Below are 14,286 nucleotides of genomic sequence, written 5' to 3'. Positions count from 1 at the left end.
GCCCCATTATTGCAAAATCCATATTTCCTAGCAGAAATGTACCATTTTAGACATGTTTTAAGCTTTTTGTTATGAAAAGGTGGCTTTGTAAATAAGGAGAAAAAAGGCAAAATATAAGCCGCGCCCACCCGCCCTATCCCCGTTTTGATGATTTTTTTATTCGTCGTGAGCCAAGAAGGAGGAGTTTAACTGCAAAGTCCTTATTTCTCTCCGAGAAATTAAAACATGTTTTTGAGTATTGTTTTGTTGAAAAAATATTATGTATATTAACAAAAAATTAAGCCAAAGATTAGGCCCCACCCACACCGGTCCTGATATCAATTCTCAATTATGATGAATTTTTCATTCGTTTGTCAGATCGAGGGGCGGGGCTTAATTGCAACATCAATATTTGTCTACAAGAATTTACCATTTTACCATTCTTAAAACATGTTTTAAGTTTCTTGTTCTGGAAAGACGACTATGTATATTAAGAAAGAAGACAAAGTACCTGCTAAGATAAGACTGATTTTGGCAAATAACATATCCTCTAAGAAAAGAGAGGGTGGGTGGGCGGGGCTAGTACCTGTTAGGATAAAACTTAGTCTTATCCTAACAGGTATTAGCCCCGCCCACCTTTTGGCAAATGAGATATCTTCTAAAAAAAGAAAGGGTGGGTGGGCGGGGCTAATATTTGGTAAGAAAAGACTGATTTTGGCTAATAAGATACTCTCTAAGAAGAGAGAGGGTGGGTGGGCGGGGCTAGTACCTGTTAGGATAAGACTGATTTTGGCTAATGAGATACCCTCTAAGAAGAGACTAAGATAAGACTAATTTTAGTAAATGACGTATCCTCCAAGAAGCTTAATTAAATTTATATAAGAAAAGACACCAGAGGCTCCAAGATTGTTTTAGGTTTTTCAAAAAAAGGGGGTCCCAAAATTAACTCAAAAACAGGTCACGTCAGAATTTTCCAAAAATAGAACACCAAAGTCCTACAAAATTATTTTAATGGGTACTCAAGAGCCTCCTGGATTAAAAAAAAAAACTGTGGCACTCAATACTTTTTCAAATTCATAAAAAATAAAATACTAAACGTTCAAAACACTTTTTCAAGTTCATTCAGTAAAAAAAGTTCATTTAAATTTATCCGGAAATAAAACACCAGGGGACTTAAAATTAGCGCGGACATTTTACAGGTATGATTTTGAAAACTTTGACAATTATATAAACAACTGGAAATTCTGAAAGAACAGTACAAATTTTCCGAAAATGATCCAGAAATCAGTTAAATTTCCGAAAAAATCTCTTCAGAAAACTTTTCGTATATTATTATACATCAGAAATCAATTTTGTCATAGATCTTCAAATAACAAGTTAAAAATGGGAAAATAATTTCCAAACCCTTTTCAAAAAACGTCTGAAGAAAATTCAGTTATGAGTCATCAAATAACTGACAAACTTGAAAAATTAATTTGCAAAGAGAGTTCGTTCCGAATGCAAAATGAAAAACTCAAGCTTTTTGAGAATTCGCCACGGATGATTAGTCTGAAGTCACACTATAGCTCGTCAAATAACAAATAAGTGAAACAATAATTTCGAAAATTTTTCGAAGAACGTGGCAGTTCTGAAAACATTGTAATGATTTTCCGAAAAATGAACCCAAAAATAATCGAAATTTATGTAATAGTAATTTACGCAACTAGTTCGGGATAGCCTGCTTCCCGCATGAACGCTTGTTTGAGGCACGACCGAAGGGAGTGCCGCATTTGCGTGAATGCGGGAAGCAGGCTCACGAACGTGTTGTGTACAATATTTTTTGCGACGAATAAACCTTTAAACTGAAGAGATTAACTGTGAGTTATTTATAAACAACGCCATTGACAGCGCCGTCAACACGTCACAATGTTGACACTACCCGAGTATTTTAAGGTTACCATGGCAACGGGAAGTTAAATGCACGTGTGCGGGAAGTTCGACGTCCCGCACTCTGGTGAATGCGCGAAAGCTATCAAAAAAGGTCATGAGTGCAAAAAAGTTTTTTGTGTAATTTCGAATGTAGGATTCAGGGAAGATAAAAAATTTCAGACGGAGAGAGGAGATTGACTGAGATTTTGAAAATATCTAAAAATCCAAAAAAAACTGGGGAGTCTAAATTTTAATATTAAAATTTTAATTGCAGATTTATTCGTTTTGAATTAAGAATAAAATGTTATTCCTATGTCATTTTTTGTAAAATAAAAAATACAGGTTTTTTTTTTCCTCTTGTGAACTCAATCCGGGACATACTGTATATTTTTATATACCCGAATTGTCTTTCCACATTTAAGTATGTTTTTATTTTATGTTTTTAAAGCGACAACGACATAAAACTAGACAAGAAAAAACGAAAATGCGGCAACTTATTTTTACGAATTTAAACAACTATAAAACACTAGAACTATTCTTAGATTTAGTGACTCATCCTGTGTTACATAGTCGAACCAAGAAATATTTTTCATGGTAGTAACAATAAAACTCTTGTAATTTTAAATTTTAATTACAAATTATTCAATAATAATAATAAATGAAACAAGCACGAAATGAGGGTAAAACTTTTGACAGCCACCGGTAAAACTTGGCCTACAAACACGGTTCTGGACAACTATTATTAAGGTTTTGCAGCGGTTGTTATTTTTTTATGACAAAACCTTGCGATTGCAATCGAGTTTCCAGTCGTTTGATATCAGCGGTTTCCAACACGGTCAACCTACACAACATAAAAGTGCTCACTTTTTCCGAAAGCTGCACACACCATTTTTTCTACGTTAGTTACACAAAGCGATCCGGTTTTGCTAGTGTTAGCTTCAATACAATACATAATATCCACACGTTAATGAAATACTCAAAGCACAAAAACGTTTAAAACGCAGCGGAACTTCATAAATGCACTTATGGTCCGTATTTCTTACATTTAATACAATTTAAGTACTTAAGTCTAACAGTCATCAAAATTCAGTCAACCAGTAGTCCTAACGACTACCTGTCGCAACTACGCAAAATGTCAAACAATATCTGTGTATCACTTTTTTCGTCGTTTTCACTTGACAAGTCATAGTGGTTATCCTCGTTTATAATTAAATGCTCACCCAGCTCGCGTCGCTCGCTTTGAACTTCGTTCACCCTCCCCACCATTTTCGAGGAGTTGCGCAACTTGTGTAAAACGTGGCAAGTGATCCCTGAAAGGCAAAAAAGTTCACTTGCTCCGTTCCCCTCGAGCTCACGTTGCCAATTAGTCTCCCAAAGGCAGGGGCCGTCTAAACAGGAATAGGAGGACAGGAACATTAAAGAGAATACCTGCACAAGTATACAAGCAGATTTCGTTATGAACAACACGGCTGGTACACTCGCCGCCGCCCCCGGAAACAGGATGATGCATAACCGCCAAGGGGAAACCGAAATTTCGAACAACCTGCTCGTAATAATGTTCTTGGAACTTATTCGCGTCTAAACAGAAAATTGAGGCAGGAATAATTTGATTTTTCGACCGGGATTAAATATTTATATGATTGGCGTGGCGGGGGCGGCGCGCCACCAACGCCGCTTTTTATGTATAGGCAATTGCGACCGCCAAATTTGAATTCAATATTCTCTTCCCGCCCGAATCGACGCAATTTCATGAATTATTGAAAGAAAGAAGTTAAGGAGATCGGTGACGTTCGCGCAAATGATGATGGAGGTGTTGTGCGCGACTGATAACGATAATGTTGTAATGTGGCCATTTCCCGCAAGCCGTGCGTAATGACGCTGCCTATCGCACTAAACAATTTTCGGATTCTATTAGCGTCTTTTTCTCGGTGTCCCCGGATTTATCATTCCATTTAGTGCGAGCCGATTCCGGGGGGACCTCGTGGCCGTTACGGCGCCGATTAACACGCGACGTTTTCCTCACCTCATCCGCCCCGGAAACGTGCAATCGTCAGTGTTTTTTCTCCCCCGGAGCGATTCCGGGCTGATTCGCGTCGTAAAAATCGGGCATTGTTTCCTTGATGGCCCCGCTTAAGCAGATGTCCGCGCAAAAACGCGCTCCGGAATGTAAAAATAAACGAGTCGTTTTTCCCCCGGAAAAACCGCCAGAAATCTAAAATGGCCGCGCAAGAATGGAACTCCGTTTAAAATAAGCTCGACGACAGATTTAAACTTGTTAGTAATTAGTTGCGCGCTTTGATTATTCCGACAAACGAAAGACGAGATAATTGAGAATCGAGAGGCCATATTAAATGGGACTAACTATACGGAGGGGCCGCGTCATTTTAATAAGGGCAATTTCGCTTCGCACCGAATTTTCTCCTCGACAGCTACTTTCAAATCGTCCTTATCGCACTTCGCGCTTCCTCCACACACCCATAGCGGCCCATTAGCCGAATTCCATCGGCGTTCGCTTTGACCTTTTCGTCAAGCGACAAGATTTATTCCCGAGGGATTATCGGACCGAATTCTGCGCCGTTGGATTTTTTTCCGCCTTCGGAATGCTTGCTCGGCAAGTCATCTGCCGCTGTGTACACACGAACGACGAAAATTGAAGGGCGATACGCAATCTGCGGTTAAGTAGGGCCAAAAACCCTCCAGGACCACGACCCATCAGCGTATTATCACCATCAAGCCACTGAGCGTTCCCGATACTGTTGTCCGAATTAAAAACCGTTCACTCGTGAAGCGAAAATTATTTTTCGGTTCGAAACACACGATCGGGTTCTTATTATTACAAAAAAAGTGGTAAAAATTGGCTTCGTTAAAATTCCGGTGTGCAAGATCTGCGTTGATTTTATATCGCGATTTTAGTGCGATCTTTAATGCAAAAATCTGCTAAAATGAAATTTTTCGGTCAAAGTATTTTTAATGTGGAGTTGGTTAAACTCGACGTGTTTTGTGTTTTCATGAGAGGTGTAAAAACTGGAGCGTGAAGGTTTTGTTAAAGAGGTGCCCGGAAAGGGTTTCAATCGTCGGAAAATTGTGTGGAGGTAATGCTATTTCTGTCTCGTTATCGGGAAGTTTTATTAATTTAGACAGTAGTTGGGAAGGGGGGAATTAGAAGCTGGATTGCTACGAAAGATCACTGGATGGGAGTCCTATTTTTTCATCGAACAACTGGAAATTCCAACATTTAAAAAATCTAAAAATTATGGAATCGTCAAAATTGAAAAGTTGAAAAACTGTAACATTGCACGATGGAGAATTTGAAAAATTAAAAATCGGAAAATTGGCAAATCGAATAAACGAGAAAAAAGTTTTAAAATCTACTAATTGAAAAAGGAAAAGTTCTGGAATCGTAAAATTGAGAACATGAAAACTAGAAAAATTGCAAATCAAAAATTCAAGAAACGATTAAAAAGAAAGCTGTAAAATCTAAAAACTAAAAATCGAAAAATCGTCTTTCGATAAATTGAAAAATTTCACCTTGAAAAAAAGAAAAAATCTAAAAATTGAAACGTCCAATAGTTTGAAAACCGAAAAATTAAAACTAAAAACTTGAAGAGTACGAATGTCGTAAAATTGAAGAAATAAGAAAAAATGAAAATGGGAAAAATTGCAAATCGAAAAATTGAATAAACGAAAAAACTAAAAAAGCGAAATTAAATAAACCAAAAATTAGAAAATTGGAACATTGAAAAATTGTAAAAGTAAAGAAAATCAAAAACCGAAACGTGAAATTGTCAATCGAAAATTTGAAGAAACAAAAAATTGACGAAAAACTGAAAAATCTCATAAGTGAAAAAGTTTTAAAATCCTATACCTAATGGAAAAAAGAAAAAAAATTGAATCGAAAACATGAAGAAACGAAAAGTTGAAAAATCAAAAAATTGCCAAACCTAAAAATAGAAACATCCAAAAGCTAGAAAATGAAACACCTGTAAAGTAAAACTCGAAGATTTTCATATCGTAAAATTGAAAAAAAACGAATAATTGGAAAATGAAGAATTGAAGAAACGAAAAATTGAAAAAACTGAAATTGAAAAAACAAATATAAAATCGGAACATTGAAAAATCGAAAAATTGTAAAAATAAAGAGAATAAAAATTCGAAACGAAAAATTGCAAATAAATTTTCAATGACAAATGAAAAAATGGAAAGAGTGAAAAATTAAAATTAAAATTGAAAACTCGAAGAATTTTAAGTCGAAAAATTGCAACATCAAAAATTTGAAGAAACAAAAAAATTAGAAAATTAAAAGGTCACAAATTGAAAAATTGAAGGGACGATAAATTGAAGAAGCGAAAAATTGAAGAAATGAAAAATTGAAGAAACGAAAAATTGAAAAACTGAAAAATTTAAATCTGAAAATTACAAATCGAGAAACTGAAGAAACAAAAAAAAATCGAGTTAAAAAAGCTACGAGAGGCTTATTTACGTCACTTGTTGTTACTTAATAGAGAAAACAAAATTATAATTTTTCAAATAAGCCAGATTTGTGATGCTGCACTTCAGGGACGACGGAGAGAACTTGTGTCAAAATGACTTTCGACGAATTTTTTGTTTACTTTCACGTTGTAGAAACTGATTTGTTAAAGAGGTGCCCGGAAAGGGTTTCAATCGTCGGAAAATTGTGTGGAGGTAATGCTATTTCTGTCTCATTATCGGGAAGTTTTATTAATTTAGAGAGTAGTTGCGAAAGTGGGGAATTAGAAGCTGGATTGCTACGAAAGATCCTATTTTTTCATCCTCCAGCGTAATTATTTTTTGTTCGGACTTGAAAAAATTTCGTTTTAACTCGCGCCGAAAGCACCTGTAACCAAGAAAAAATCGAGAAATTTAAAAATTGAAAAAAATTAATGTATCGAACAACTGGAAATTCCAACAATTAAAAAATCTAAAAATTATGGAATCGTCAAAATTGAAAAGTTGAAAAACTGTAACATTGCACGATGGAGAATTTGAAAAATTAAAAATCGGAAAATTGAAAAATCGAATAAATGAGAAAAAAGTTTTAAAATCTACTAATTGAAAAAAGGAAAAGTTCTGGAATCGTAGAAAACTAGAAAAATTGCAAATCAAAAATTCAAGAAACGATTAAAAAGAAAGCTGTAAAATCTAAAAACTAAAAATCGAAAAATCGTCTTTCGATAAATTGAAAAATTTCACCTTGAAAAAAAGAAAAAATCTAAAAATTGAAACGTCCAATAGTTTGAAAACCGAAAAATTAAAACTAAAAACTTGAAGAGTACGAATGTCGTAAAATTGAAGAAATAAGAAAAAATGAAAATGGGAAAAATTGCAAATCGAAAAATTGAATAAACGAAAAAACTAAAAAAGCGAAATTAAATAAACCAAAAATTAGAAAATTGGAACATTGAAAAATTGTAAAAGTAAAGAAAATCAAAAACCGAAACGTGAAATTGTCAATCGAAAATTTGAAGAAACAAAAAATTGACGAAAAACTGAAAAATCGAATAAGTGAAAAAGTTTTAAAATCCTATACCTAATGGAAAAAGGAAAAAAAACTGAATCGAAAACTTGAAGAAACGAAAAGTTGAAAAATCAAAAAATTGCCAAATCTAAAAATATAAACATCCAAAAGTTAGAAAATGAAACACCTGTAAAGTAAAACTCGAAGATTTTCATATCGTAAAATTGAAAAAAAAACGAATAATTGCAAAATCAAGAATTGAAGAAACGAAAAATTGAAAAAACTTAAATTGAAAAAACAAATATAAAATCGGAACATTGAAAAATCGAAAAATTGTAAAAATAAAGAGAATGAAAATTCGAAACGAAAAATTGCAAATAAATTTTCAATAACAAATGAAAAAATGGAAAGACTGAAAAATTAAAAGTAAAATTGAAAACTCGAAGAATTTTAAGTCGAAAAATTGCAACATCAAAAATTTGAAGAAACAAAAAAATTAGAAAATTAAAAGGTCACAAATTGAAAAATTGAAGAGACGATAGATTGAAGAAGCGAAAAATTGAAGAAATGAAAAATTGAAGAAACGAAAAATTGAAAAACTGGAAAATTTAAATCTGAAAATTACAAATCGAGAAACTGAAGAAACAAAAAAAATCGAGTTAAAAAAGCTACGAGAGGCTTATTTACGTCACTTGTTGTTACTTTATAGAGAAAACTAAATTATAATTTTTCAAATAAGCCAGATTTGTGATGCTGCACTTCAGGGACGACGGAGAGAACTTGTGTCAAAATGACTTTCGACGAATTTTTTGTTTACTTTCGCGTTCTAGAAACATCCTTAATAATTTCCCCGAATCTGATTTGTTAAAGAGGTGCCCGGAAAGGGTTTCAATCGTCGGAAAATTGTGTGGAGGTAATGCTATTTCTGTCTCGTTATCGGGAAGTTTTATTAATTTAGAGAGTAGTTGCGAAGGTGGGGAATTAGAAGCTGGATTGCTACGAAAGATCCTATTTTTTCATCCTCCAGCGTAATTATTTTTTGTTCGGACATGAAAAAATTTCGTTTTAACTCGCGCCGAAAGCACCTGTAACCAAGAAAAAAATCGAGAAATTTAAAAATTGAAAAAAATTAATGTATCGAACAACTGGAAATTCCAACAATTAAAAAATCTAAAAATTATGGAATCGTCAAAATTGAAAAGTTGAAAAACTGTAACATTGCACGATGGAGAATTTGAAAAATTAAAAATCGGAAAATTGAAAAATCGAATAAATGAGAAAAAAGTTTTAAAATCTACTAATTAAAAAAAGGAAAAGTTCTGGAATCGTAGAAAACTAGAAAAATTGCAAATCAAAAATTCAAGAAACGATTAAAAAGAAAGCTGTAAAATCTAAAAACTAAAAATCGAAAAATCGTCTTTCGATAAATTGAAAAATTTCACCTTGAAAAAAAGAAAAAATCTAAAAATTGAAACGTCCAATAGTTTGAAAACCGAAAAATTAAAACTAAAAACTTGAAGAGTACGAATGTCGTAAAATTGAAGAAATAAGAAAAAATGAAAATGGGAAAAATTGCAAATCGAAAAATTGAATAAATGAAAAAACTAAAAAAGCGAAATTAAATAAACCAAAAATTAGAAAATTGGAGCGTTGAAAAATTGTAAAAGTAAAGAAAATAAAAAACCGAAACGTGAAATTGTCAATCGAAAATTTGAAGAAACAAAAAATTGACGAAAAACTGAAAAATCGAATAAGTGAAAAAGTTTTAAAATCCTATACCTAATGGAAAAAAGAAAAAAAATTGAATCGAAAACTTGAAGAAACGAAAAGTTGAAAAATCAAAAAATTGCCAAACCTAAAAATAGAAACATCCAAAAGTTAGAAAATGAAACACCTGTAAAGTAAAACTCGAAGATTTTCATGTCGTAAAATTGAAAAAAAAAAGAATAATTGTAAAATGAAGAATTGAAGAAACGAAAAATTGAAAAAACTGAAATTGATAAAAGAAATATAAAATCGGAACATTGAAAAATCGAAAAATTGTACAAATAAAGAGAATAAAAATTCGAAACGAAAAATTGCAAATAAATTTTCAATAACAAATGAAAAAATGGAAAGACTGAAAAATTAAAATTAAAATTGAAAACTCGAACAATTTTAAGTCGAAAAATTGCAACATCAAAAATTTGAAGAAACAAAAAAATTAGAAAATTAAAAGGTCACAATTGAAAAATTGAAGAGACGATAAACTGAAGAAGCGAAAAATTGAAGAAATGAAAAATTGAAGAAACGAAAAATTGAAAAACTGAAAAATTTAAATCTGAAAATTACAAATCGAGAAACTGAAGAAACAAAAAAATCGAGTTAAAAAAGCTACGAGAGGCTTATTTACGTCACTTGTTGTTACTTTATAGAGAAAACAAAATTATAATTTTTCAAATAAGCCAGATTTGTGATGCTGCACTTCAAGAACGACGGAGAGAACTTGTGTCAAAATGACTTTCGACGAATTTTTTGTTTACTTTCACGTTGTAGAAACTGATTTGTTAAAGAGGTGCCCGGAAAGGGTTTCAATCGTCGGAAAATTGTGTGGAAGTAATGCTATTTCTGTCTCATTATCGGGAAGTGGGGAATTAGAAGCTGGATTGCTACGAAAGATCCTATTTTTTCATCCTCCAGCGTAATTATTTTTTGTTCGGACTTGAAAAAAATTCGTTTTAACTCGCGCCGAAAGCACCTGTAACCAAGTCGCCAAGCGCCTGTCTCGCCTGTTAAAACAGCGTGAAATCTTGTCACAGTTCTCGCGACAGCGTCATTATCCACCAAGAAAAATTATTTTTAAATTTGACAAGCTATTAGACGAACGATTTGTTGAAAAGCACGCACGTGTCCTTTTCAATTTGATATTTTCAGCGATTTTTTTGATGTTTTGGTGAACAAAAAAAAATCGTTTTGCTCGCAATATTTAATTTCTATTTGGGTCATCTCGCAATCCGCATCTAAGAGTTAATTTACTTAACGTTCCGAGCCCCGTTATCTCCGAATCACTAATCTCAGTTAGAGCCACGACAAAAACGCGCACGTTCGCTCCGATAACCCGATAAAAATAATCTTATCATCCTTTCGTCGAAATTACCGAATTACCAAAAAAACCTCTCGCGCCGCTCGCCGTCCGACCCGAACATTTTTAGAACCTCGTAAAAATCGGAAATTATAACTGACCACAGACCACATTCCATCTTTCGTCGCACATTTAAGTAGTCGTGACGTCACCTACGCTACTATTGGTTAAAATAAACACGCCGGTTTAGTAGGTAAATAAGTTGGCGCGATAATCTTATTGGTAGTTTATTCCATCGTAAAATCGGAGAGGCCAAGTTCCTTTGATGCGTTCAGGCGGCGGCACGTTGTTGGGCGGCGGCGGCCGCAGAGTTCATTAACGTAATGGCACTCGCCGATTGAAGCGATTTTTTGACCCTGCCCCACACCATCCGGCAACACCGCAACATACTCGAGCGTTATCAGTATGTAAACAACGACGCATCGAGCTCAACCCGCTAAAAAGCAACTTCTCGAGCGATCTTGGGACAGCGTCAACGTCAGACTTGGGATAGCGCACGATTCAAAATGACCTTAAAATTAGGGTTTATTAAAAATCACGCGTGGAAGTAGTGCCAGAAAACTGGCACCGTGTCCTAGAGCCATTAATTTCGTTCGAGTGGGTGGGAGCAATATAAAATTTAGCGTAAATATTGATCGCGTATTCCTAATGTGATTTATAAAACGAGGCCGAGATGGTGCTCCTGGGGACGTCTGGAGGAGGTTTCACGAATTAGGGGATGTGTTGCGAGGAAAATAAAATTTTCAGATGCGCATCCACTATTCCGACAACTCCTACACCTCGGGAAGTACATCTTTTTTAAGGGGAAATAGGAATTGCAGCGGCGGCGGCGCCGTTTCCTGCAATATTGATACGCCGCTGAAGGTGGCTGCGAAGGGGCGGACAGGTGAGGATTGAGAGCAGTCGCAGGGAAATCGTCGCACGATTTCGCTCACCACCGGAGAAAAAGTCGGCTAAAAAACCAAGGTCGGCGAAGATTTACTCAAAAATGACGTCAAAAGATGTTTGGATAACATAAATGTGATGAAACAGATTGCAAGATCGGGTTAAATCGCAACCAGGTCCCACTACTATTCCAGGAAAGACGACTTCAAGTGTAAATGGAGAAAAAATACCTTAGCCTGAACTGTGCCCCATCGAAAAGTATAAAACGCTAGTAAAACGTAAAAAAACCAATTCTGTCAAAACTTCAAACGGAAATTGAGCAAACTACACGAACGTTATCAGATGTTTTGATGGCGACGGAAAGTTTATTTACCGATTAATGAAACTTTTCGATAAGATTTCCTCAAAATTATTATTATTTTTTTGTAGATGTAGTCGAACCTAGAGACCCTAGATATACTTTGGAAAAGAGTTGTGACACGAAACGTCAAAATTAATGGTAAATTTTATTTTGCTATGCTGGCTGCGGATGTTTTGTTTTGAGTTGTGTTTTGACAATTTGTAATTGTCATTTAGCACATAGACGTGGAAGAGAATAGTCGTTGTCTGCTGTGTACGAAACTGTAGAAATACAGAAGAGAAAAGCTTCTCATTGTTTAACAAGATATTACTTAACAAATGGAGAGAACAGATGCAATATCCATCTTGAAAAATTGGCAAAAGGGCTTACATCTGCGAGGTTGTTGTCCAAAACTGTATTTTCCATCCAATCCTTGGTCAAATTTTATATTTCATGTCAATGCAAAATATGTGAGAACGCAATTCCAACAATTTATAATGTGGCTGAATTTACGTCAAAATGACCGGTTCTTGGAAAAAAAATGTTATTGATGAACTTCAGCACACTATTTTCGAAAAAGACAACTTCATCAAAACACTGCAAAATGAAAAAAAGTTACAAGAAAAAATAACGCGGGGTGCTGAAAAAGAAATTGTCTTGAAAGCAAAAATTTCTAGTTTAGAAAGGCAAGTGGTAAATTACAAAAATAAGGACGATGTATAAAACATAACTATAAAAGGGATTTTCAACGAATTGGAACGTCAGGACATAACTATATCTTCTGAATATAAATGTTCCGTTACCTTCAAGTAGAACCCTATGCCAAAAAATTCAGCACATACCATTTTTAGCAGGAATTTTACATGAAATGAAATTTTACCTATTTAACAATCAAAATTCAAAATTTTAATGATTAGGAAAGAGATTATTGTTTATTTTTACGCGAAGCAGCAATCAATACAGGTAAAGAATACTGTCCACGTTCCTCATTACTTTTAGGAAACAACATTAACAAATTTAAATGAAGTCGCTACTCATGTTTTGCTTTTTATGTAGGAGGTGTAAGCTTACGATGGAAGCAAATCGTATGTTATCATTTTACTGGGAATTCCACACACGGAGACGCATTATCTAGAATTGCAAAAGCACAAAAACGCAGTTCCAAAATTCAATAGTTTACCCAAATTACGAAAATAGGAATGTTTATTTTGATTCTGACGCTCCACATGTATATAAAACTGTTCAGTCCAACCTCATGTATTCTTCGGCTATTTAATTGTTTGTGGAACATTTCTTAATTATTTCGAGTTACAGAAATTCGATGACCCTACATGCTTTTTTATTTTTTTTCATTGTTATTTTAATGAAAAGAAGCAACAAATTTTAACTTGTAAGTTTTATTTAATATGGGGGCACATGAATCTATATATTTCTACTGAGATTATTCTATATATTAGAGCAAATATTCATGATGGAAATGTGAGGACGTTGTAAAAGCACTGTTTATTCTAGAGTAGTAGAGAGAGAACCTACTAAAGATGCTTCAAATTTCTTACCACGGTGGACATTACCTTCTCAGTTCGTTACATTACAAAATGTTGTTTTGATCAGAAGCAAAATGATTAGACACTGGCAATGTGATATACTCTCTAAATCTTACGTTGGGAACAACGGCAGTACTTAGGTACAGAATGGTGTTCAAACTTGACTGCAAATTGTGATAATCTCATAAAGTGTAAATCAGTATGATTAGGAATTCCGAATTTTTCTGTTTTACCAGAGATGCCGGTTTCAATTTGTAAGAAGTACGTAACCCAGGCGCGGATCCAGGGGGGGGGGGCAATGGGTGCAATTGCCTCCCCCTGACACACGACTGAGGTACTTTATTTTGACCAATTTCAAAATTTTGAAATCATATTTCATTTTGTAAATACAGTAGAACCTCTATAATCCGAACTCACGATTGTCTCAACATCCAGTAATCCGAACAGAGGCTATTTGAAGCCGATGCCTCTTTAATCTGAACAAAAACTCTGCAATCCGAACTGAACTTGAAAACATGCATCTACTTCCAAAAATGACGCAAGATCTTTCTGCATATGTTGTATGGAATATTTTGAAATTTTTAAAAATTGCGATATTTCAAAGCACTCAATTAATTAACTAATTCTGGAGAAACGGATGAAGTTATCGGAGACCCGAAATCTACAAGAGAAAGTATTTGGTTAAATTTCGAAAATCGTCAAAAATGGGTCGAAATTTGCATGAGAAAAATTTCATTTTTGAAAAATTTTCCTAAAAATTCTGAAAAAATTCAGGGATATATATCTCGACGTGCTGATTCCAAAAATATACCATGTTTATAGTAACGGAGCAATATTTTCGGAAAATTCGCTGTGAAATTCGAATTTTTCGAAATTTTTAAAAATTGCGATATTTCAACTGGACGATTCTGGAAAAATGGTTTAAGTTATCGAAGAAATGAAGCCAGAAGTGACTTCTGAGGTTCAAAATCTACAAGAAAATATATTTAGTTAAATTTCGAAAATCGTCGAGAATGGGTCGAAATTTGCATAA

At 34.1% G+C, this 14,286-nt stretch overlaps 1 protein-coding gene across 5 annotated transcripts in view; it reads right to left on the bottom strand.

Moving 5' to 3' along the window:
• The window catches only part of LOC135136620 (CUGBP Elav-like family member 1-B), a 347,598-nt gene that overhangs the window by 149,489 nt on the left and 183,823 nt on the right, over positions 1–14,286 (bottom strand). The window contains exon 1 of one of the 5 annotated variants that reach the window (XM_064065984.1): positions 3,108–3,197. The exons of the other annotated variants lie outside the window; for them this stretch is intronic. The gene's annotated coding sequence lies outside the window, so the exon portion shown is untranslated. Of the gene's footprint in view, positions 1–3,107; positions 3,198–14,286 lie in introns of those variants that run through there. 5 annotated transcript variants of the gene reach the window in all.

This window comes from Zophobas morio, unplaced genomic scaffold (assembly GCF_036711695.1).
Source record: "Zophobas morio isolate AGI-343-1 ecotype UQ-CSIRO unplaced genomic scaffold, CSIRO_AGI_Zmor_V1 ptg000026l, whole genome shotgun sequence".
NCBI lineage: Eukaryota > Metazoa > Arthropoda > Insecta > Coleoptera > Tenebrionidae > Zophobas > Zophobas morio.
This window is presented reverse-complemented; position numbering and strand designations above follow the sequence as displayed.